The sequence below is a fragment of the Protopterus annectens genome, chromosome 1.part0, assembly GCF_019279795.1.
Source record: "Protopterus annectens isolate FY-2018-M chromosome 1.part0, PAN1.0, whole genome shotgun sequence".
Lineage (NCBI taxonomy): Eukaryota > Metazoa > Chordata > Ceratodontiformes > Protopteridae > Protopterus > Protopterus annectens.
In genome coordinates this window covers 665,741,946-665,768,489 of record NC_056725.1, presented here as the reverse complement: position 1 = coordinate 665,768,489, position 26,544 = coordinate 665,741,946, and the positions used below count along the sequence as shown (strand labels likewise).

At 38.7% G+C, this 26,544-nt stretch overlaps 1 long non-coding RNA gene across 1 annotated transcript in view; it reads left to right on the top strand.

The window, feature by feature from the left end:
* The first annotated feature begins 9,206 nt into the window (after nt 1–9,206).
* Nucleotides 9,207–26,544, top strand: part of LOC122801512 — a 73,125-nt gene continuing 55,787 nt past the window's right edge. Inside the window, exon 1 of the long non-coding RNA XR_006364753.1 lies at nt 9,207–9,444. This is a non-coding gene — a long non-coding RNA (uncharacterized LOC122801512). The remainder of the gene's footprint in view (nt 9,445–26,544) is intronic.

Below are 26,544 nucleotides of genomic sequence, written 5' to 3'. Positions count from 1 at the left end.
CAATAACATACCATCAGCTCACAGATGTACAAACTTTGCAACAGCTGTACCAGACATACTTCCACATCACAGATGCATAGACTGTACACCAGCTGTACCTGACATACCATCATTTCACAGATGTACAGTCTCTACACCAACTGTATCTGACATACCACCATCTCACAGGTGTACAAACTTTGTATCAACATACCATCATCTCACACATTTGCAAACAGTGCACCAACTGTACCTGACATACCACTATCTCACAGATGTACAAACTGTGCATCAACATACCATCATCTCACAAATGTGCAGAGTGTGCACCAACTGTAGTAGAAATACCCCCATCTCACAAATATACAAACTGTGAATCATATTACCATCATTTCACAGATGTACAGACTGTGCACAGAGATCACTATATCATCGATATTTAAACTATGCATCAACATACCATCATCTCACGGATGTACAAACTGTGCACAAAGTGCATGTGACATGCCATAATCTCACAGATATACAGAGTATGCACTAACTTTACCTGACATATCATCATCTCACAGATGTACAAACTGTACAACAACATCAAATCCTTTCACATATGTACAAAATGTGCATCAATATACCATCATCACACAGATTTACAGGCTGTGTACCAACTGTACCTGACATACTACCATCTCACAGATGTACAAACTGTATATCAACATTTCATTAACTCACAGATGTACAATATGCACACCAGCTGTACCTGACATACTCCATCTCACAGATGTACAGACTGTATATCAGCATACCTTCTTCTCACAGGTGTACAGTGCATCAACTAATGATCATCTCACATATGTTCAGAATGTTTGCCAACTGTACCTGACATACCACTATCTCAGAGATATACAGACTGTACATCACTGTACTATCATCTCACAGATGTACAGGTTGTTCACCAACTGTTCCTGACATACCACAATTCTACAAATATACAGACTGTGCATCAACATGCCATCATCTCAAAGATGTACAGATTTTTTACCAGCTGTATCCAACATACCTTCATAACACATGTACAAACTGTTCTTTAACATACCATCATTGTAAAAATGTACAAAGTATGCGTCAATGTGCCATCTTCTCACATATGTACAGACAGTGTATGTCAGATACAGTTTGTACACAATCTCACAGGTGTTCAAACTGCACATCAACATACCATCATCTCACAGATTTACAGACTGTGCAACAACTGAACCTGACATACTACCACCTCACAGATGTACAGATTATACACCAGCTGCACCTGACATACCTTTATCTCACAGATCTAAAAACTGTGCAACAACTGTACCTGACATACCACCATTTCACAGATGTACAAACTTTGTCTCATCACACAAATATCTCACAGCTGTACAGACTACACCAACTGTCCCTGTCATACCATCATCTCACAGATGTACATAGTGTGCATGGAGTGTACCCGACATACACCATCTCACAGATGTACAAACTGTACAGCAACATGCCATCATCTTTCAAATATACAGAGTATGCACCAACTATACCTGGAATAGTCCCATCTCTAAGATATACAAACTTTGCATCGACTTACTATCATCTTTCAGATGTACAGATGGTGCACAGATACCACCATCTCCTAGATGCTCAAACTATGCATCAACATACCATGATCTCACAGATGTACAAACTGTGTACCCAGTGCACATGGCATGCCATCATCTCACAGATATACTGAGTGTGTACCAACTGCACCTGACATATCACCATCTCACAGATGTACAAACTGCGCATCAACATTCCATCCTCTCACAGATGTACAAACTGTGCATCAACATACCATCATCTCACAGACATACAGATTTTGCACCAACTGTACCTGACATAACACCATGTCACAGATGTACAGACTGGCCACTGACTTTACCTGACATATCATCACCTTACTGATGGACAGACTGTGCATCAGCATACCATCTCACAGATGTTCATGATGTGCATCAGCTGTACCTGACAAACAGCATCTCGCAGATCTATAGCCTATGCATCAACATACCATCTTCTCATGGATGTACAAACAGTGCATCAACTAATCATCATCTCACAGATGTACAGAATGTTCATCATCTGTCCCTGACATACCACCTTCTTAGAGATGTATAGACTGTGTATCAACATACCATCATCCTACAGATGGAAGACTGTGCACCAGCTGCCCTTGTCATACCATCATCTCACAGTTATAAACACTGGACAAGAACTGTATCTGATATACACCATCTCACAGATATACAAACTGTACATCAACATAACCTCATCCCACAGATGTACAAATTGTGCATCAACATAACATTCTTTCACAGATGTACAGACTGTGCACAAACTGTACCTGACATATCACCATCTCAAAGATGTACAGACTGTGTATCAACATACCATCTTCTCATAGATGTACAAACTGTTTACTAAGTGAACCTGACATACTGCCACCTCACAGATGAACATCCTCTGCATCAACTGCACCTGACATATCATCTCACATATGTACAGTGTGCAGCAACTTTACCTGACATACCACCATCTCACATATGTACAAATTGTGTACCAACTGTACCTGACATACCATAATCGCACAGATGTACAGACTGTTCACCACTGTACTTTACTTAACCACCATCACACAAATACCCAAAGTGTGCATCATGATACATCATCTAGTAGATGTAAGGATTGTGCATCAACTGTACAAACTGTGCATCAGCAGGACAGTACACTCAGAAGTGTAGCACCCTTCCCTTATGTTTGCATTGTCAAATTAATCCAAGTACATGGTGGAGGAACAGAAACCACAGCCTTCTGATTTTCCAGCACTAAAGGTAAGTGTGCAACCTGTAGAGCCACAGAAAGTGACTATATACAGGTTATATAGTTTATTTATATGGTTGCATCCCGAGAGAGGTTTATTCCTGAATTTACCATTATTTTTAGTGTGGTAAAGAGATTTGTTTAGATGCTTTTTTTTTGCATGGATTCTCATATCAGTAACATTTCTTGCATCTGTCATGGAGTTTTATTATGACCACCCACAGTATTTACATCCTGTACTAGTCCCTGCCAAATCTTTTCACAAAAATGTTTGTCTGCAGCAACTTTGTCCAGGAGGCACATGCCACGTGTTTGGAGAGAATGCCATAGCACTTTGTTCTGTTAGCTAGCGAACATTTCAAGGCATTGTCTCTGTCAGATGGCTATGGCAGTAGATGTACACCTGATGGCAAAACATGTCAGTCAGCTGGTAAGTATGCTATGCTGAGATGCATCCAAGTATGCCTGCAGCCTCTCCCTCTTATACATCTACTTAACTAATGATGTGCTATGCACAGCCTCACCTCACCATTTATATATTGAGCCCCCATCTCAATCTATGGATCTTTAATCTCACACACACACACACACACACACACACACACACACACACACACACACACACACACACACACACACACACACACACACACACACACACACACATCTTGTGGTATATCTTCCCCCAAAATTTCTTGTGGTCTCACTTTGAATCCACTCAGCCCCAGGCAGATGGTTCTGTGCCATGCCAGTGATATGGGTTCTCAGTTTCCCAAACACCATGACATCTCCCTCACACTCCATGATGTTCAGTATGGTTGCTTGTATTACTGATCTACTTTACAGGCAGGACTTCTTTCTTAACTCTGTGAAGCTCCACACCTACAGATGCTTTAGTTAAATTCCTCAGTTTGAGGATGTAGTATTGTAGGTATTTTGTCCACAGTGTCACTGATGTGTTATATTCTGATAACCAGGGCCAGTTAACACTGTCATTACACTAATGAAGCCAGTTAGAACCACAGTGTGTTAACTGTTGCTAGCATATAATGCACTACCCGTACATGTCGGCACCAGCTATGCATGTAACAGTGAACTTGAAGCATGTGACCTGCATGCTCATACATGATTCACAAATATACATCCATCTATACAAGGCTACTGTATTGCTCCTCAGGTGGATCTTATTGATTATCTGCATCTTGAACTGTGGAATGCAGTTCTTCAGCATGGTGATCCATGAAGAGCAGATTTTTTCTGTTCCTTCTGCACAGGAACTTTATGGGGTGCTTGCTGGTCCTTGTGGTAGCCTTAGAAAAAAAGTAGATGCCTGGCATGAGCTAGCAGAAATGCTGAGTGATGCTACTGTCATTATCCATTCTGGTAAGTAATGTAGATGTCACTACAGTGACATGACGTGGTGCCATTTCAGCCTGCTTCACCATTCAGATTCAGAATTGAGATTCAGAAGAGGAGCCAGATATGCAGTGCAAGCAGTTTTTTCAGTATTATTGCCTTCAACTATTTTATGTGTTGTACATGCAGACTAAACAGCACATAGAGTTCCTTACATATTTGACAGTCTTCTTATCTGCAGATATTTAAAAAACAATATGATACCTGGCCGGGTCCCAGGTTATATATATTCATTGAGGTGTCTATGTTCTGAGTGGTCTTTGGCATTTACACAGGATTTAATGAACAACTGAACAACTGAAATGAACAATACTTTGTTGACCAGTCACAGAGGAGTGTCAGCTGAATAAAGCTGGTTGCCACAGCAAGCATATTGTCCCTCAACACAGAGTCAAGTATACGCATTGTGCGGCAATCCGTTATTATTACTACACATGCAATAAACTACTACTGTTAGAAATAAAACAATAAAAGGTAGCAGAAACAATATTTATTAAATCCACTTCTAGCACCTTGGCACAAACTCCTTCAAAGGAAGTAAAAATACAATGACACAGCACGTATTTAAAGCAAGAAAAAAAAACATCATCAATTAAAAAATAATAATTTAATTATTATGCATGTGCATGTTGATTTCTTTCCCAATGCCTTCACCACTTACCCTTCTTGGAAAACTTAGAAAAAGATTTTTTTCACCACAAAAAAAAACTTCTTTGCCTCCAGATTTCATACATTATGGTTCCCCTTCTGTGTATACCTCTGCCGTTTCATACTATCTACCCCATTTCCTCCCCTTTATGTGCTGATCAGAGTTGCCATTCTGCAGTGCACACCCACATTGGTCTTTCTGTTGGTTGCTTTACTCAGCTGTGCTGCTATTTCTGTAATAGACACTAGCTGCAACTATACATGAAACAATTCCATGTATTGATTTATTGATAACATTGCATGTGCAATTGTACATCGACTTGGCTACAGTTGTTTGTCACATCCATCACTTTGGCAATGCACATTACCATAGAGTTGTTCCTGCCATACAGTAGTCTTGTGCTACTTAACTTGCTACTGCTAACTCCGCGACTCGCTTTGCTTATTTGGGCCTTTGCTCAGTATGCATGGTCTATCCACTGCTTTCTACATTTGATTAGCTCTACACTACTTCACACAACAACTTTCTCTAATACTAGCTCTTTACAGGTATTCATTGTCTGTGAATAGCAGCCTAAAGTTCAGCCATAGATATTAAGTACAAAAAAACGGTTTTAAACAGCTCCATCCACCTTCCAAGTGACAGAAGTTTTTCAAGCACATGTTGCTGAGTAAGTATTTATCACTTCCCACTTAGAAAAGCATCTTGCTCAAAGAGCATGTAATAGACAAATGAGGAAGTTAGACCAATCCAGCACCAGCACAAACCTTGACAACAAATACTGGTAACATTCTCTAGCAATTCCCTTTCTTACTCTTTTTTTTTTTTTTTTTTTTTTTTTGAAGTTGAAAATCCTTTGCAGCCAGCATTGCACTTCTTACTGCACTTTCTCATTAAGACTTTACTTATTTTTGTTTTATTTCTTCATTGTAAGAAATGTTTCAAAAAGAAAATACTTCATCACAATGTTTGCAACTGGCACCTCCATCTTCCATTTATCTGAATGAGCCCCCACCATGTCAATTGTGCATTCTCAACACCTCAGCATTTTTTTTCTGAAAACTACCTCTGTTTTAGAATCCCTTGTCATACTTACATTCCTGTACTATATCAAGTTCTTTACTGTCCTTATTTTCTCAAGAGCATAACATTTAAACTTTACCCACCATGAATGTACATTTTCCCTGTAAGCTACTTTACTGCTCTGGTTTGAATGCCAATGTGAAATTAGGAACCACAGTTTTATCAAATTTGTCAGAATATAAAGATATGGGCATTTAGAATTTGCAGTAATTTTAAATTTAGATCACATGTCCAAGTAATTGAAACCAAAACACTCAAAGCATAGCATTACCTTTTATGAACCTGTATGAAGCAATACAGAATTATTTTAAAAAATATTTATTACATATGTTTGACCTATTATTGAATATAAAATTACATTTTGTGCATATACCAAAGGGGAATTTTCATTTTGGAAGGAGTACAGAGGAACTTTGCAAAGAGAATTTCTTGGTTGAAAAATCTTCCATATCAAACTAGATTGGAAGCATATCTCTCAAATGTCCAGACTTTCATACAATGCCCTGATTTTTGTTTCATATTTTTGGTCTGTTTTTCATAAAATTGTGTTTTTCTGGAAAATAACTGGCAAGTCATTCAGGACCAAAGCTCTAAAATAATGGCAGGCATTTGAATTTCAGACTTAATATCCTTCAGAAAATCCATGCTAATGCAAAATGTATTCTATCAACTAAGTTTGTAAGAGCAATATTTAAAAAGTGCCCCTATTTTGGGGCCTTTGTCCACCCATTGTTTATGGCTTTGTCCAACTTTCTTGCTCTAAAAGTTGGGAGGTATGACTGGAAGTTGTAGGTCTTTTTTTCATAAGTTATAAGTTTATGTGAGGAAAGTTTGTTTAACTTATTGGGCATTAAGGAATGAAGAGCTGTGATTATTACTAAACACAGAGCTTACATCTTCTATTCAAATTACTGAGGGGTGTAACTATTCATTTAAAATTGGAAGATGTAGAACTGTTGATAGAGCAAAGTCTCTATTAATTATACAGTCTAAATCATTACATCTATTTTAAAAAGCATCCTGACAAATGGGTAAATGCAAAGGTTTATACATTTATATTGGAATCTGCGTTTTAACTGGCGTTTTACCCCAATGCAGTTTTTTTTTCAAGCTATTGAAACTATTGTTATGCTTTATGAAGGCAGGAAGTCCAGAGCTCCACAATGCACTTGAAATTAAATCTAAATAACTAATAGTAGGTTACTATATTGATTGTGTCTCCTGATACTGATTATATCTCTAGTTATGTTTTCCAAGATTTTCATTTAGTATTCTAAACTTATTTGTGGTAATTTTAGCTAAGATTCAGAAAAAAAACTCACCATGGATACGAACTGCTGTGACCAAAAGTAGCAGTTTGTAACAATAGCAGAAACTAGAATTAATAAACACATTTAATCATGATGAGGAAAGACACCCACAGACAGACAGACACACACACACACACACACACACACACACACACACACACACACACACGCACACACCACCACTACTTCGACACAGACTCTTATCTTTTACATGGTCTCCCATTGACCACAATGAGAAAGGCAGCTTTTCATTTGTGTTCGTTATCACAATGAGCCATGCTAATTTGTGTGAATTGTTCAGCTGCATAGTTCACATTGTCTCACAGAAAGCTCTACATTAATATATGTATGTGTGTGTATATATATATATATATATATATATATATATATATATATATATATATATATATATATGGGTCTACCTGATAACACCGACATGCCAAAAGACTGACAACAAAATAACTGACACGAAAAAACTGACAAAAAAAGAAAGTTCAAAAACACGAAACTTCACATGCCCGACAAACCAAAATCCCGACAATTAACAAAACAAATACCTTTCCCGAAAAACACACACACAACACAAGCACGCCAAAAACCTTACAAACCTACACTAAACCTTACATACACAACTATCTAGGCACTAACCTTAACCCAAACAGTAACCCTAAGGTCCGTCACTATCGCACCTGCACCCTAACTCACTTAATCAACCCTTAACTCTGTCACTGTCACACACTTACCTTACCTGCACCCTAACCCTAACTCACTTAACCTGCCCCTAAACCTAAAGTCCGTCACTATCACACACTTACCTGACCCGCACCCTACCCAAACATCTATCACTATCACACACTTACCTTACCCACACCTTGACCCTAACGTCCATCCCTATCGCACACTTACCTTAACTTGTCGGTATTCTCAGTGTCGGGATTCTCAACTATCAGTCTTCTCCATTGTCGATCTTCTGGTGTCGGTGTTCTCGTCATTGGCGTTGTGCACTTTCGGCGTTTTCAGGTAGACCTATATATATATATATACATGCGCAGTTGTGCATGCTGTGGCTAACTTGTAAACAACTTGCATTACTGTATTATTAAAATAGATTTGTATACCTTATGGGCTAGTGGGCCCATATTCCTGTCCCTCTTCTTGGAAGTGATGAATGCAAGATCATCTCCAGCCTGCACATAACAGTCTGCCCTACAGCTTATGCTATTGCGCCGGCTGGCCTCAAGGGCATGCATTACCAACTGTATGTTAAGTCTGGTACCGCATCCTGTGTGCAATACCAGGTCTGATAAACAGATAGAGCTGCTGCACTCAAGACCTTGGAGAAGCTCGGGATGTGCCCAGAATAGGTAATGGAATTCATTAACACAGATTGTTATGGAATTTCATCTGTATGGGCAGCATCAGAACTTTAGTTTAGTACCTCAGTGTTGCAAGGCATTGAATTAGGCAAACCCTGGCCCTGGGTTAATGTCATCTGGGTGAGAGGTAGATTGAACAATTCATTGTAGTGAGAATGGATGGTCTTCTTTAGACTACTCATTACACTGGGGTTTCGAATCTGACTCTGTATGCATTCATGCTCTTATAAACTCTCACTGCCACACACCTACTGAGCAGTGGTCCTTTAAATTTATTATGATCATCCTTTCCTTTATTCTGCCATAATGGTTATGGATTCAGTAAAAGGCATGCCAGCTGAGTAGTTCATATGAATTATCACAGAATAATTTTTCATTTTATGGAACACCACTGATAGAGAAAAAAATCTGCTTTGTTCAGTTGCAGGTATATGTAATTTATATACATTTTTTTGCAAAATGTCAATGGTTTCTGAACATTATTCATTTTTGCCTTTAACAGGTGTCTTCCAGTGAATGCAAAAGTTGTGAAGTCTACCCAGAGTTACCTGCTCACATGTTTCTGCAGGACCTCACAGAAACTCTGCAGTGGATCTATAGCATATTAACCAAGTAAAACACTGCATACAGCAGAAACAAGAAAATGATGGAAGGTGACCCTGATTTAATCCAGTTATCCAGTGTAATGAACAGAGTAAATGGGAGTGATTTCATGAACCTGGACACTGTTGTCTTCTGGCTAATGGTAAGACACAAAACAATATTTACCATAATAGTAAACTTGAATCTTTACTTTTAAGGGGAGAACAGAAAGAAAAAATGAACAAATACTGCCTTCCAAAACAAATCCTGGAGGTAAATAACCTTCCCGTGGTTATGGAAATATCCCCAACAAATCTCTGTGAAAAACCTCGCTAGTCTAAAAAGTAATGGCTTTCAGGAAAAAAAAAATAGCAGTGTTCCTGTTGAAGTATCACATTCTCCAAAAGAATATAGTGGTGGAAATATCCTTTCCAGTATCACACAATAGAAAGGTGGTTAAAAATGAAGGTAGGACTCTAAAAACTGCTTCTTGTCTGAAGACATGTCTTTATTCATAAACAGTACTTTACAGGCAGATGAGTACTGCTCAGATAATGTGTTAAAGCTTGTAAAAACATGCTTGTAAAAACAGGCTTTCTTCAAGATATGTCTGTCCTCAGGGTTAGTGTCACCGGTGGGGCATGGATCACCACTGGGGGTGTAGTCTAGAATGCTGCCTTGCCAAACAAGTTTTACTTATTTCCAAAGACTTAACATCTAGGTTTCTGTTGCACCTAATGAAAAGATGATAAATCCACTCAAAAAATGTTAAAAACAAGTGCAGCAAACTGTGGGTGAAAAGCAAAATTAAGTCCATTTTTGTAAAACCTTATGCCTTAATCTATCACCTTCCATGCTATGGTTCTTTTTCTTTATTCTAAAGCCAATCTTCTTTTTTATAAAAACGAATCAAAGTTTCAGAGAAATATGACAATGAAAAAAAAAAATATATATATATCCATATATATATATATATATATATATGTGTGTGTATGTATATGTATATATATATATATATATATATATATATATATATATATATATATATATATATATATACATAGTAAACCAGATACAGGGACGATGACAGATGGAGGACTAGCAGCACTGTCACCTAGTCACTGGATTTTAATGACATTAAGAGAGCAGTCCAGAACAACTAGTGCATTATTAGTGAGAACAAGACTCTGACTAAGATCCTCCCCTCCAAAACTGGCCTTTACCATCCATAAAAACAAGATCCTAAGGTACTATGTAGAAAGTAGAGCACCAACAGAGAACTTACAAATTAGGAAAGGTACCTATCGATGTGATCAACCTTTCTGCAACTATTGCAGATTCATGAGCAACCAGGACTGTTTCTTTCGTCCCAACAGTCAGAAGACATTTCAGAGCACAGGCTACATACAGTAAGGGCAAATTGGATATAGAGCATAGTGTGAGGTTTGTCTGTCTTTTTATGTAGGAAAGACTATCAATAAGTTAAAGACCCACAACACTGCACCAAAATATGTCAAGGCACCCCTACCAACTCCTTGGCTAAGCATGCTAAGGAAAATGTTAGACACAACACCTTCACTTTTCATGTCATTGACAGGATCCACTATGAAGTCCAGGACAGTAATTGAAACAACAGACTAGAGAAAAAGGAATTAGAATGGGAGATTTGTTTGAGTGCAGGAGAACCACCAGGCCTGAATACCTTACTTTCTTTTAACTACATACTGAATCTTAAAAACTGGACCACCACAATTTTTACTGAACTTGAGAGAAAGAAAAGTCTAAAATTAAAGACAGATTTTTAATATTGCTCTTATAAACTTAGAAAATTTCTAGAACACTGGGATTTGTGTTGGCATGAATATTCCAAAATATAAGAAATCTAAAACTCAAATGCATGTCACCATTCTATAAAAATCTGGACAGTTGAGAGTTATGGTCTCCTACTATCCCCTTTATTTTAGGCTTTAACCAGAGCTTTTTGAGCTAAGAGGTTGAGCGGTATCCATACCTCTTAACTGCTGCTGCCACTGGTCGACCACTTTTACTGTTTATTGCTCTCTCATATACCCACACGCGCACACACACACACACACACACACACACACACACACACACACACACACACACACACACACACACACACACACTTTTTCTTTTTTTTTGTTGAGAATAAAATAATGGCAGTCATTAGCTTTCTTTCAGTCTGAACACACACACACACACACTTTTTCTTTTTTTTTTGTTGAGAATAAAATAATGGCAGTCATTAGCTTTCTTTCAGTCTGAACTCCACAGCACCTTAATTTTTCTGCTGTGAAATAGCAGACTATTTTTTTCAGAGGGCATTATGCAAGCAATGATGCCTGACAGGGTGTGTTAATGTATAATTACCACCTGCCCAGTGGTGTTATAAGGCCCGATGCCTGGAAGGGTGTTAATTACACATTAGCACACACCCTGAAGGGCATTATTGCACTTAGAGAATGGACTCGCTGTAAAAATTGCTCTGTTTTACTTGCTTATTTAAGTACTATATTATTTTGTTTTACATATTTTTAATGTAAAATAGCTCCTCTGACTAATGTTTTAAACTTGCCATAGTATATGATAATGGTGCTGGAGGAAACATTTTACATTAACAATACATAAAATCAATAATATAGTGCTTAAAAAAATAAATAAGTAGAACACAACAATTTTACATAGAACTCATTCTCTCTCTCTCATACACACATACACAGCCTGTGTTGCTTTCACACACACATGGATATACAAACACAGTCTCCTCTACATTTATGCATGCATTCACTCAAACAAGATCAATCTCACTCTTTCTCGATCTCTCATAAATACAGTCTCCGCTGCTTTTATACACCCATTCACACATACAAGATCGCTCTTACTCTCTCTGTCTCTCACACATGCACACAGTCTCCTCTGCATTCATGCACCTATTCAGTGACACATGATCACTCCCACTTTCTCTCCAACTCTGTCACACACGCACACGCACACACATACACACACACACACACACACACACACACACACACACACACAGAGTCTCTCTCTCCTTTTTTTATATTTTACGCTCGCAAAACAGCAGAGCCACTGCTTAATAATGGCGGCCGTTATTTTTTTTCCCAGCCCCAGTTCCACGGCAGCTTGATATGCTGCCGTAAAGCGGCAGACTCATTTTTAAACAGGCATTACTTGTACAGTAATACCCTGCTGGAGAAGGTTTGTTCTCCAGTCAGTGTATTGATATACAGATTGCCCGTTTTCTAAAGCCAGTTACAGGCAATGGTGGAAGGATCCAGGGGAGTTGACTGGAGGAAAATCTGGGAGATAGAAAAACAAACAACTAATCCCAAAGCTTAGAGTTTAGTCCCTTATTTGAGTATTTCTGAAAGTCTCATGAGGGTTTACTAGCTCAGTAGCCTGTGGAACCTCATTCTTAGTTAAAAATCTTTTTATTTTTATTTTGAACAAAACATGACAACACACCACGAGCTACCACTAAAGAACTATAGTTAAGAAAAATTTTTGAATGAGCTTCATCAGATCCATCTAACAGAGTGGCTTTTAGAGTGGTTTACAGTTTGATATTTGAAAATACCTGCTTTTATGAGGCTATCACTAGACTTAATTAACTTGCTTTGTATCACATGTAATGTGAGAGGATGGGTCTGCCTTTGTGTGGCTCCTATTCCTTGAAACAAATATGAAAGCTTTATTACAAAACTTTTTGTCCTTATCAATGCATATAGAGGCTCACATGACTAATGTGGCCAGTCCCCAACCTTCTTCCTGAAGACAGCCCTTTTTATATGCAGAGAAGGTAGTCATATAGAGCCATACTAGGTGACTCACATTTTTTGAAAAATACAGGTACCCAGAGAAATAGTTTAAAGTGGAAACAAGTCACAATGCTCATTTTACAGAGCTCATGGATGTACACAAGTAGGAGAGAAAATATAAGCACAGTCTGAGGCCTCAGAACCTTTTGCATAGGCTTTTTGTGCCCATGGAATAAAAATTCACCAAGTAGTGAACTGCAGACTATATAAAACCTTTAATAAAAATAAGCATCTCAGATCTTCCTTGAGTACTGGTAAACTGCGCCTATGATGTAAAGAATATAGCAGTGTGGAGTGGGTCCCTGGGATAACAATTAAATTACAGAAATTATGTTAAATGTATAGCCTCATAAAAACAGGCATTTTCAGTGATCAAAATATAGAAATGGATGGGTAAATTTGTGTGCTGGTAATCGGCCCCTTTTTATTTTTTGGAGACATGAAGTTATGGAAAAGTCATGGAAAATAAGGCAGAGAACACTGTGGGTAAAAACATAACATATATCATGCTATAGGACAGACAAAGGTCAGTGATATGCATAAAGGATAGGAGAGGACAGCACACATATAGACTGCCCAACACCTGGATTCCCTATTTAAATGAATCCTGTAATATTAGTTGTTTACTTAAACTAAAAAGCCTCAGTAGATAATAGTTATTGTCAAAGTAGTTTATGTCAATATGTTACTACATGTGACAATTTTTAGGGGAAAATTTGTGGTTTGTTTTGCGATTTGTAGGTGACATGACCACTAATGGTTAGGTTTTATTTTATTGTTTTATGGTTAACGATGTAAACGATTTTATGTGATTTTGTATCATGTGACTTTTTATTAGTGATGTTTGATCATGTGACAAAATTGCTTAACTATTTATATGTGCATTGGAGGTATGTTATTTTGTCTGAAGAAGTTGCTTTACTGAAAGCGACGAAAAGGGCTTCATTAAATACTTGTCAATTGTCAATCATTCGTAGTCCTAATATTTCCCAGAGCCTACGTTTTGGATTTAGTTATTTGTTTTGATTCTGTATGTAAGTAGGATCTTAGACTTTAGTGTTTCTCTTAAGAAATAGAAAATAGTAAGTTTAGACTAGTTGGTTTCTATGTTTATGTCAGAGTGTTCTACAGCATTATTTTAAGCATTTTCCTGTGATTTTTGAACTCTTGACTAGTACTGTGTTGAATTGAGAAGATTTGTCTTGTGCTATTATTTATTATTAAATATTTTTAAACCTCTCAACAATGGCTGTTTTGTGTAGAGATAATTTAAGCTCTAGAGTACTTGCATGTATTTGGTGATAATGTGCAAAGCCACTCCAAATAAGCCTTGCTGTTCATCACACTTACTAATTGGATAATAATATTGCACAGTAATAATTGTACACCCATTGGTAAGGGCCTTTTTAGTAGCTGATAAGAGTAGTTGGTGGTAGTGATTACTACCTCATAGCCTGGCAGGAGGGAGCATAGCTGGAGAACCTGTGCCAACCTTCCCCAGGAGTGTGTGTGTGTGTGTGTGTGTGTGTGTGTGTGTGTGTGTGTGTGTGTGTGTGTGTGTGTGTGTGTGTGTGTGTGTGTGTGTGTGTGTGTGTGTGTGTGTATAAACCAAATCTTAAAGTGTGTATGTGTCAACTGCTTGGGCAGGGACATAAAGCACTGGTTGGATAGAGAGGGCACTGGAGGGTTTGGCTGAGATCTGTATGCTGTAGCTCTGCCAGTGGGGAGTCTTATTGTGGATCTGGAGAGAAAGGGAGAAATCAGCCCAAGACTGACTGTGATTTCTGTGTGCTCTTTGAAATTGTACTTTACTGTGTGTGTATTTGTTATCATTCCAAATGTGGACACCCCTCAGTGGCATTAGTGGTGAGGATTTAGGCTCCTTGATTACTGGATTAGTGCATGGGCATCACACAAGTTATTATGCAGTTTGAGAAATTACAGTTTGCAATGAAAGTAGGACAAAAACATAGATATAAAAATAAAAATCATTGGTGTAAATGTGCTCTGTGTGGACCATTAAGGTAATATCCACAAAAGAGTAGATAACACAATGGTATAAAACAGTAGTGGCAATGAGCCTCACATGGCATATTAACAAATTTTTAGGGAAACGGGGGAATAAGAGTTATAAGTCTTGTATGTATGCAATAGAAAATATAAGAAATAGTAGGGAGTAATATTTGAAGAAAAAGGTGGATAAGAATAGTGGAGATCAGAGTTATAATTGAGTTGAGAGAGGGGGGAATAGGAAAAGAGGGGTGAAAGTAGAGGGGGAATAGGAAAAGAGGGGTGAAAGTAGAGGGAAGTCATGTGGGGTGAGGGCAGGAACATTCCCAGTGAGATGAGAGGTGGGAATAGAGCAAGGTCATAAAGGTGGAGTGGTTATGGGTGGTCCAAATAAGTGGTGGCAGGGAATTTCAAAGGCATGCTAGAGAGAAGAATAATAGAAGTTTGCCTGATGCACATGTAGGCTTGTGCACTTTAAGCAGGTTCTGATTATTGGATCTAAAGTCTATCAGGCAGATGCATTTTTACAGAGGAGATGAGGGAGGGGCAGAGAAAGGGTTTGAAGATGAGTTTATGGGCATACGTTTGTTGGATGTAGGAGAGATAGTTGGCCAGTTCTAGCCAGTTTAATTTGTGAAGGGCATTGCAGTGGTGGGTGGAGGATTTATATCCGGTAGCAAACTTAGATATTTTGTTATAGCAGGAGAATAATTTTGTCTTTAGAGAAGATTGAAGGTTAGTAAGAAGTGGTGCACCATACAAGAGGGATGGAGTGAGGTATGTGGTAGAGATGACATATTTAGTTGAGGAAGTAAGATAACAGTTGTGGCAATAAAGCAACCTAGTTTTTGGTGTTTTGTTTGTTATTGTGTAGGTGAATACAAATTTTAACTGTTCATCAACAAGAACTCCTAGAAGCTTTGTATAGGAGAGGATTTCAATAGAGGTATTTTTTTGGCTGGTTATGGAGAAAGAGTTCTTGTCTATTATGGTATTTTTTGAATGAGAAGCTATCATGATTTTAGATTTTGATGCATTGAGTACTAGGTGATTATTTGGCATACAGCGCTCGTTAGATGAGAAGACTTCTTGAGTTAATTTCAAGAGAGTGGGGATGGATGTGGCAGAGCAGATGATCATAGCGTCATTGGCGTATTGGATACATTTAGCATTTGGAATGCACTGATGGAAATCATTTATGAAAATATTAAAGAGTAAAGGACCTAATATAGAATCCTGTGGTACACCTGTAGGAGTATTAAGGAAGTAGAATGTGCAGTTCTTCCGCTTGACGGCTTGTTGTCTATCAAAGAGGTAACTGGAGAACCAGTTAATAGAACAGATGGATAGGTTGAGATTAGAGAATTTGGACAGGAAAAGATTATGTGACATAGTATCAAAGGCCTTGGATAAATCAAAAAGAAGGGTAGATACTAAACTACCAGAGTCTCGAGCATTATATTTGATTTCAAGGAAGGAGAAGAAAGCAGTAGTGGTGCTGTGTCCCTGTCTAAATCCGTGTTATGTGGGGGTTAGCAGATGGTTGTTTAAAAGGTAGGGTAATAGCTGTAGGTGTATACATTTTTCAAGAATTTCAGAGATAGGGAATATGATGGTGTGATGCCTGTGCCCTGGCCCAGCAATCAAGGAGCCTCAATCTTCACCACTAACACCAGTGAGGGGGGTCTCATATAGGAGGAAAGGATAACAAATGCACACAGTAAAGTGCAATTTTTCTTAATAGCACACAGCGTTCACAGTCCGTCCGGGGCTGGTCGCTCTCTTGGTCTCCAATGAGACTCCCCACTGGCACAGCTATAGGATCCAGATCTCAGCCTAGTAGGCAAGCTAAAACCTCCAGCACCCTCTCTGTCCAACTAATGCTTCATGTCCCTGCCCAAGTAGCTCACACACACACACACGCACACGCACACACGCACATGCACACACACACACACACACACACACACACTTTAAGAAGAGTTTATATAACCACATAGCCACCCCTGGGGAAGGCTGGCACAGGTTCTCCAGCTGTACCCCTTTTCCCCAGACTATACTGTAGTACCAGCTGCCCCCACCCACTAATATTTATCAGCTACTCAAAGGCTCTTAAAAGGGTGTCCAATTATTACTGTGCAATATTATTATCCAGTTGGTAGTATAGCCCAGGGCTAAAGCTATTGGGGTGGCTTTGTACAATTTTACCAAAGGCATGCAAGTACTCTAAAGAGCTTAAATTATCTCTACAAAACATCCACAGTTGAAAGGGTTTAAAATATGTAATAACAAATTGTCAGAACACAAGACAATACTTTTTACTACGCAGTGCTAGTCAAGAGTTCAGAGATCACCGAAAAATACTTAAAATATTTCAGTAGTACAGTTCTGACATCACAGAAAAACAATTAGTCGAATCTTTCTAGTTTCTAGCTATTTCTAAGAGAAAACACAAGTCTAAGATAAACTTACATATAGAGCAAGACAGTGCTGATGAATTGGAAGGTCAAGCCAAAAATGCTTAATGCTCTCTGATTCTCTCCGTTTTTAAAATCATATTCCTGTTTCACATTACATCATTCTTCACACTTCGCTGGGTTCCCAGGCTAACAGAAACTACATTTACATTCTTCACCTCTTCAGCAGAAACCAGAGCAATAAAGGACATTTATGCATGCAAATGCTGACCATTAACTCTGGCCTTAAAACAATAGGCAGGATGCCTCACTCTAGACTTACTGGCTCCATCAACATCAAAGGGTCACCACATGCTTTACTTGGTCAGTAGAGTGCACTGTTATTATATTTTTTTCAGTTCCACATGTAACACTATTTTTACCATTTAAGACAACAATCCTGTGGTTTACATTAATATTTACAGATGACAGAATTATCTCCAAAATTCTATATGGCTAGGCTGGCAGCCTTCACCTTTCTTCACCCAATCTTCACAGATGGCAATTAGCTGAAAATTGGGGATGTCATTGGTATTGGCCCCTTTGTGACAGGGGGATAATAAAGGTCTTTTTCCAGAGTAGGGGTATATAGGCTTCTTGAATTGACCGCTTTATTAGGATAGAGATGGGGAAGGATATGCCATTGGCAGCTTTTTTTAGGAAGTTGAATGAAAGGTCATCAGGGACATTTGAACATGGTTTCAATTTTTGAAGAAGTTTTCTCATGGTGGAGATAGGAATAGGATTGAGAGTAAAGGGGGGAGTTGTGAAGTTTTGGTGTTTGAGGAGGAGGAGATGGGTGGAGGTGAAACTAGTGCATTGTTTGGGAAGGATGTTGTGAGTTTGGCTATAGAGTCTGTGAAGAAGGTGTTAAATTGGGTGGCTAAGGACAGTTCAGAGGCATTAGGATCTAGGCAAGGGTTGACTTTTTTTACCAGGATGGAGGAGGGTAGAGATACTATTCCAAAACGTTTTGGGGTTAGTTTTATGGTTATTTTGAAGTACAGAATAGTAGGATTTTCAGTCAGATGCAATATGTTTTTTGACTTTATTTCGAAGTAGCTTGTATTCAGTAAGGGAGATGGGAGTTTTATATTTCAGGTAGTGTTTCCATGCTTTGTCTCAGAGATGCATCAGGATTATAGTTTATTTGGTTATTCAAGCGACAGTTCTACATTTAACTCTTTTAGTTCTGGGGGGTGCATAGCTATTTCAGGTTTATGAATGTAGTATTAAAAAATGTAACGGCATTATCCAGAGAGAGGGTTTTTAGAGGGTTCCAGTTTGTGTTTTAGAGAGTCAGAGAAGGTTTCAAGGCTGAAGTTTTTCAGAGAGCGAGTAGATATGTAAGTATACGATAGACGTATGGAGGAGGGTAAATGACGAGCAAAAGTGGGGAGATGTTCACTGAGAGAGGCTGGAAGGGTACCACTATCAGAAATATTGTGGGGGTGACAAACTAGTATCCAGTTAAAAGTACTACCAGACGAGCAGTCCTTGGAGGGTCTAGTAGATGAGTTGATTAGTTGTGTGAAGTTATATAGGTTTAGGTTCTGGGAAGTTGTGGGAGATTGTATGGTGGTCCAGTTAATATTAATGTTGCCTAAGATTATGACAAAATAATTACTGTGCAAGTCAGTTGAACTATTTAATGCCATGTAGCACTGAGATAGGTTACTCACAGGTCAACGATGTATGCATAAATGGCAGAAATAAAATTGTAGTGGATAATACAAGGAAAAAAAGGCTCAGTGAACAGTACACACTGGGGCAGATTTCACATGGGAGTCTCTGCAACACCTATGTCATAAATGTTGCAAATTCTCTGCTGTGACAAGTATATCAAAAACATACAAAACACCAGCATGACAACAAATATATGTGCAAAGTAGGTGATTATTCCACTGATGTGCACATAACATCACAGGAGAATGGCATCACAGTGGGATGCATCGTGAATGTCACTAATGTCTGCAGGTGTCATATTCAACCAGGGTTGCCACCTTTTAACAAGGGCAAAGTGGGACATGGGGGTGTGGTCAACATGATAGGGGTGTGGCCAACATGACACTGGCCACACCCCCACCACGACATCACCAGAGTTGTTAAAGGAGATGCAGTATTAGTTATGGATGCAACATTGTGACATTACAGCATACTGAAAACTCAAACCATTTAAATGAAGTGAACTATTACTGCACACACACTAATCGGTTGTAACAATAAACTTTAAAGGAATTATAATCTGATTATAATGAAAACAGTAAATAAGTATGTTGAAGACATCACTAAAACACAAAATAAAAACTTTGCTACTTAGACGCAAACTACCCTGTAACATGGTTTAGCACAATCTGAAATACATTGCATTAACTTCAGAGCATCCATCCACAAAAAAATAAAAATAAATGGGAAAAAAGTCCAAACATTTTAACTTTTAAAAATACTTCTTGCAAGAGAAGTAACAAACTACAATGTACAGCAGACTCCATGGGCTCCTTTTACCTCAAAACATAGCAATTAATCCAGCACAGCAATGCAATAAACAGGCCCAAGTAAAAGTAACACACCCATATTCACATTACAAGCAAAACAGTACATTTTAACCTTATTAAAATGCATAATAAATTAAATGCACACATTTACAAGTATAAATGAAAACAATCTTGAAACAGCTTTGGCAAATTGGCAACGTGTACCTACTAGAATAATAAATGAATTACATTAACTGTTAACATTCCCCCTCAAAAGGTAGACTTGTACCACAGACATGGACTTGCAGGAACAGGAAAAGTTACCTAAACAGTATATCGTAACTTCCTGAAAACAGCATTGTAGTGCATATTTCCATACAAAAAAATACAAACTATGCTCAAACAATTCCTATATGCATACAGACAATACCCAGAAAAAGCTACAACAATAGAAATGCATCACACTAAGTTTATATTTCACTGCCCCCCAACAGAAACAAACAACTTCTATACACAGTTCAGCCTTTTAAAAGTAAGGCATCCAAATCATACCCCCAAGCATGATAACTATTACATGTACAGTCAGGTTTTATCTCTTTAAAAACTACTACACAAAAATATTAAACTAACTACTACAGATTTAAATATTGCGTACTGCACCCACCATCTGCCTTTAAACATTAAAAAAATTAAACCACAATATATTCCCATTTTAAACTAGTACAAAAGTCTCAAAATAACCACTGCACATATTTAAATACTACATACTACATCCCCATCTACCTCTAAACATTAAAAACTTAAATAAAGCACACTATTCCCATTTTAAATAACTAAAGCCACAAAATGCAATTATCTACTTACCACTCAGTTATTGCTGGGCTGGCTGGGCTGGCTGGCTGGCTGGGCTGGCTCCCTTGCTGGCTGGGCTGGCTGGGCTGGGCTGGCTCCCTTGCTGGCTGGCTGGCTGGGCTGGCTCCCTTGCTGGCTGGCTGGCTGGGCTGGCTCCCTTGCTGGCTGGCTGGCTGGGCTGGCTCCCTTGCTGGCTGGCTGGCTGGGCTGGCTCCCTTGCTGGCTGGGCTGACTCCCTTGCTGGCTGCCTGGGCTGACTCCCTTGCTGGCTGCCTGGGCTGACTCCCTTGCTGGCTGGCTGGGCTGGCTCCCTTGCTGGCTGGCTGGGCTGGCTCCCTTGCTGGCTTGGCTTCAATGCTGGCTTCAATGCTGGCTTCAATGCTGGCGAAAAATTCAGATCTTTTGTCCGGGCTGCTATAGAGCTTAGTGCTCTACAGCTGCGACCTTTATGGGGCTCTTCACAAGAAGTTCCCGCCCCCTACAAATAGCTGCAGCCAATTACTGTGCTGCATTACCACCCGGACCTAGCAGAGAATCCCTCTAACTGCAGGTCCGGGTGGTGACGTAGCCGCATTGCCGTGGAAAAAACTGAAGTATTTTCGGCTTTTCCGCGGCAATTTTAAAATGCAAGCGCAAAGGGGAAAAAACGGGACTTTTAAAGTCCCACGCTTGGTGAGCGCGGGAAGCGGGATGAGAGCACTCAAACCGTGAGTGTCCCGCTGACAATGGGATGGGTGGCAACCATATATTCAACACATGCCATCTACCATCGCCTATTAACGCATTCATGTAAGCATTGTCAATATGACAACTGTATGGTCAGTGGTGGCCTGCAATCTGTTTGTTTTAAACTTAGCTGTCCCATACAAGTTATAAAGGATCATAAATGACACAATCATGGGCCACAATATGGAAATTAATATGGCCATAGACACAGTGCAGGAATAAGAGATTTGCTTATTTGTATTACTGTCAGCATAAATGACAGCAGTGTACGTCTGTTTGACATGATAGTTATAATGGCCTTGACACATCTGAGCATGTATCATAATGCAGAAAAATGAAATAGCCCCATAACAGCCCAATTGTGAAATGTGCATCACAACATATACAGTATGAACATGACCACAATATGGGAAATGTGCACAAATATGTGCAATGTAAGTGAAAGAAGCCTAAGTAACAATACACCATGGTAGCAGCATGGCAAGAGTGGGACATGTAGATAATTCTTATGGTCCACAGGCCCATCCTTGATCAGGCTGAGCAGCACAAATGATCTCATGTGCAAGCTCCTGGAAGGAGTCTTGCAAGGCCTATTTCTTGTCTTGGAAAAAAATGTTCTAATCATGTTCTGCATTTAGGTCCAGAACTCTTTTGTAACAACATCTTAGATCTGGTCCTTCAGGTAGTCTGGCTGGGGTGGTGGTGTCACCTTTCTTCTAGAACAATGTACTCTGATGTTCTTGGTCCTTCATCAGCATCATTGTCTGGATGTCCTCTCCAGTCCTTGGAGTTGGAATGTGCCAGCAGAGTTTGAGCATGCCTTCTTTGTCTCCTGAGAATGAGTAGGCTGGCAAGGGTCCCAAACTATGTAACATGAACAGTACACATAAATCAGTAACATTGTTATAACAAGCCAAAATGGTAGCAGATAATATCAATAGGTATACAAATGCAACATTTCCAAAATATGTATCGTATGGAAATACCTATTCATGGGATGTGTAAGTATGATAATCATTACCCCATGTGTATTGTGCTGCCACAATGTGCATAATGTCTAATCCTAACACAATACACATTTTGCTGTCATAATAGTCAGATTGATAAAGATAACACACACACACATATGTATGTATGTATGGTTTCATTTCATATACTTGAATTGCTGAAATATCGAATTTCAGCAATTTGTGTCCATGAAGCCGAAATCGCAAACTCACAAAAGTGCATAATCGCGAATGAGACCATGTCAAATTCGCGGTCATGCATTTCCGTGATCATACAGCAGTTTTCAGAAGGGATGATGTCTGCAGTGTAAGGTGAGTGAGTGTGCGTGAGTGTGTTTGTAATGTGTACGAGTGGGTTAGTGTAGGGAGGTAGAGATATGAGTGTGTGTTTTGGCTGTGTGTGCTTGTTTTTTCTTATTTTACTTATTGTACGATCTCGGAGTTAGTATATATAAGTAGGGGGGTGTGGAGGGTGCAGGATGCTCCTGCATTTGTGTAGTGTAGATGTGTGTTTGTGTGGTGTTGTGTTGGGTTTTGGTGTTTTGTTACATAGGTGTTATGGTGTGTGTGTTTTGTATTGTATTCTGTGTGTTCATGTTTGTGAGGTGTCGATGTTTTGATGGTTTTGACTTTATATGCTTGAAATGCTGAAATTCGATATTTCAGCAATTTGAGTATATGAAGTGAAACCGTGTGTGTGTGTGTGTGTATGTATATATGTGATATATATATATATATATATATATATATATATATATAAATAATGTGTATGTGTATATATATATATATATATATATATATATATATATATATATATATATGATATATATATATATATATATAACACAACTATGCTAGCAGTAATGCAGTCATCCAAGTTAAGGTATAGGTCAGACAACATCACAACATTATATACTGTGTTATAAAGCGTAGGGTCTGTCAACAGCACAGTTGTTATTAGGCACCCTGTCAGTACTACCATACATAGTAGATGAGTAACAGAACAATGAGACATCACTCACCATGTCAGAAGAGCACTTACAGTGGCTTACACACACACACACACACACACACACACACACACACACACACACACACACACACACACACAGCAAAGTATGACTAGCTCTGTTTGTAATTCACATGCCATTGAATGGTATTGTCAGCTGTATCACAATTGTGTACCTATATACAGTAAAGTTATCTATCGGAACACGTCAGCTGCAGCACACAGTTTCTGTACTGATGTGACACATATCAATGTCATCACAAATCTCTGATGCTTACTGAACAATAACAATGACTTGCATACATGAGTAGTGTCCTGCAGTAATTAAACAAACGGTATTGCCCTGAAAGAATGAATACTACAATTATAAAAGGAGCTAACAAGCTGTACGCATTACAGGCCTGAAACAAGGGTGTGTGAAGTAGTGACATCCATACAGGGTATAGATGGCTCTAATCTGTGAAAATATAGATAGCTGATCATGTGTACCCCATCACATTTATTTATTTATTTTATTTAACATTTATTTTACCAGGACAGTCCAAATGGACAGCTAGTGCCCATTTCAGTGGAGTCCTGGGGAGAAAAGCTCCAAGAAGTTACAGCTGAAATACGTAGGTTGAAGATTAACATTAAGTAGAATGCTGACATTTTAGACAGGCATGACAGTTGTATGCAATAATAGTAGTTTGATGACAAGAGGTAGAATGTTAACATGTAAAAGGCAGAAACAGTTAAAATGCAAACAGTCATATGCAATACAATTTCATAGCTCAAGCAGCAGATAACAAAACTTACATTATTTGTACAATATATGAACATAAGATAATCAGAGTAGGTACGTATTTACAATATTTACAAAGTTATACAATGCACCTAGGTGTTACAGCTACATTATTTCATGGTGTTATATTGCTGACATCATAACCTATAGTGGGGGATCTCACTGATATGCGAGTCTATTAAACCATCTTGTATGATGTCATGATTGTACTGACCATCTGTGGGAAAGTAGGATGAATTCTGGCACAACATGTGCATGTTTCCTAATACCAGCAATCTGTATGTCTGAAAAACACACAGGACTGCTGCAAAAATGTGATAAACGAAGGCCACAATTTATATGTAAAGCAGTCTCAGAATGTTGTGAATAATACAACAAAAAAAGCCATAATTGCTCTACCAATAGACTCACATATCAATGAAACCCCACCCCCGTATAAGTTATGGTGTCAATAATATACCATGAAATAATGTAGCTGTAACATGTAAAACTTTAAAGCATGCTGATACATCCCAAATGAGATCTGTGCTCAGAAGTGAATCCCCACATGTAAACAATGCATGGGAATATAGAGATGGTTATGCAAAGTAATGAACAGTGGGTAAGATATCTCCTGACAGCATCTTTAGATCACATTCTGAGTGGAATGTATGGATCACATCTTTACAGACTGTCCTTACCATATACAGTATGTCCATGCTATGATATATGTAAATAACATTATTTTAAGTATCACTCAGTACAATAAAGTTACACAAACTTATCTGTATGTCATAATGAAAAAAGCATGTGCTTTTCTAATCAGTCTCATACAGATGACTCAGAGGTGACCTCTGTCGGACATACAAAGTAATCTCAGACCCTGACTTGATGGGACTGCTGCTTACTGCCAGTCAAGCTCAACTTGAGTAACTCACACTTGTGACCTCAACCTGGTGTGTGACATCAATAGGACTTGTTCACGGGACAGATGTGTCCCAGAGACTCCCTCTTCTGTGGAATAGACTCCCTCTCCACATCAAGCAGAGTACCTCTTTATCCCTTTTTAAGCACAACCTGGATAACTGGATGGGAAACAGAAAATAAACTCCTGGGATTCCACCTGTGCCTGTCCCTGCTGGCCAAGGGCATTAGGTGCTGACTTGTCAGAACATGCGCTAAATTCTTGGCTAGGTTTGTAAGGGCCTCAGGGCCAATAGCATAGTAACTTCCTATGATTCTATGACATCCTTGGACAAGCTCTATTAACCCAATGAACAATAAAAATACATTCTGATATAGTAATGTGTATAAACATGTGTAAGGCCACTAAGGGCCCTAACACACATACAGTTGCAGCTACATTTACAAGCAAGAAGAGCAGAACCCAACCACAACCCAGTGATAAAACTCTCCCAATGGCACTGCCAAGGTGAGATAGCTGATACCCATCAAAAAACTGAACAGGCAAGATGCACACATCATGAAGTGAATGGAGCACCACTACCATACATTTGTTAACAGTGTACACTAATAAAAGAGGAGTAATACTAGGAGATACGGTTTATGTAGTATGTACCAAAACAGCAAACTCACATAACTTCTGTATGCAATACAATCAAAACTATACACAAAGGAGAATTAGAATGCAGGTGACTATTATTTAGGTTCTGTCAGCAAACTTCATTTTACCTTACAGTAGATACTGACAAATATTTCAGAACAGGATTACACTTAATCATGACTACAGCAAATGTGAGATAAACAAAAGTCAAAGTTAAAGAGATACACCTGTGTGTTGCATTATGGCAATCTTGTATACATATTTGCATTAAATGGTGCCATCTGCATAAACAGTGCTACCTGGTGACAGTGAAAAGCCAAAAGGGGAAAATTAAGGCTGTAAAACTAAACACATTGAATACATATTTCTCTCTCCCATTGCTGCTCCACCTGTCTGTGGATTCTCTCAATGCAAATGGCATAGTTATGTCCACTATGCTCAGCACCTGCAAGAATATACGAGTGCTTCTTCTTCTTTCGGCTTTTTTCCGGTTAGGGGTCACCACAGCAGATCACCTGTATGCTCATGATTGGCAGTGG